Source organism: Gavialis gangeticus, unplaced genomic scaffold, assembly GCF_001723915.1.
Source record: "Gavialis gangeticus isolate Ggan-Ray unplaced genomic scaffold, GavGan_comp1, whole genome shotgun sequence".
Taxonomy (NCBI): Eukaryota; Metazoa; Chordata; order Crocodylia; family Gavialidae; genus Gavialis; species Gavialis gangeticus.
In genome coordinates this window covers 17,265,134-17,265,602 of record NW_017729011.1, presented here as the reverse complement: position 1 = coordinate 17,265,602, position 469 = coordinate 17,265,134, and positions in this window count along the sequence as shown.

The following is a 469-nucleotide window of genomic DNA, read 5'->3' as shown; positions in this document are numbered from 1 at the left end:
GGGGGGGTGGGGGGGGGGGGGGGGCATGGGGGGTGCTAAGGATGCAAACCCACCCACGAACATTAGCACTAGCCAGAAAAGACGGAGCAGGGCTCCCGCCCGCAGAGCTGCCCTGGGCCTCGCTCCAGCCGGTGCACCGGGGTATTTTGCTGCCTTCAAAAAACAAACGAATAAATAAAACCCAGCCAGGTCCCCTCAGGTCTTTGCACCTTGGAGGGCGGGAGCACAATGGACACGGCGACGGCCACGGAAGGGGCGGCTCAGCCTTTCTAAACGCTGCCAGGCGACTGGCGCGGGCTCCCGCCCCCACAACGGCAACGCACCGCGGCGGGCAGCTAAGCTCCTCCTGCAGCAAACTGCTGCGCGGCACCGCGGACACATGTGCGCACGCGTGACTCCTCCCCCTCCTTCCCCCCGTCCTAGGGCCGGGGCGGCGCGGCGCAGTGGACTCAACGCGGTCACGTGGCGG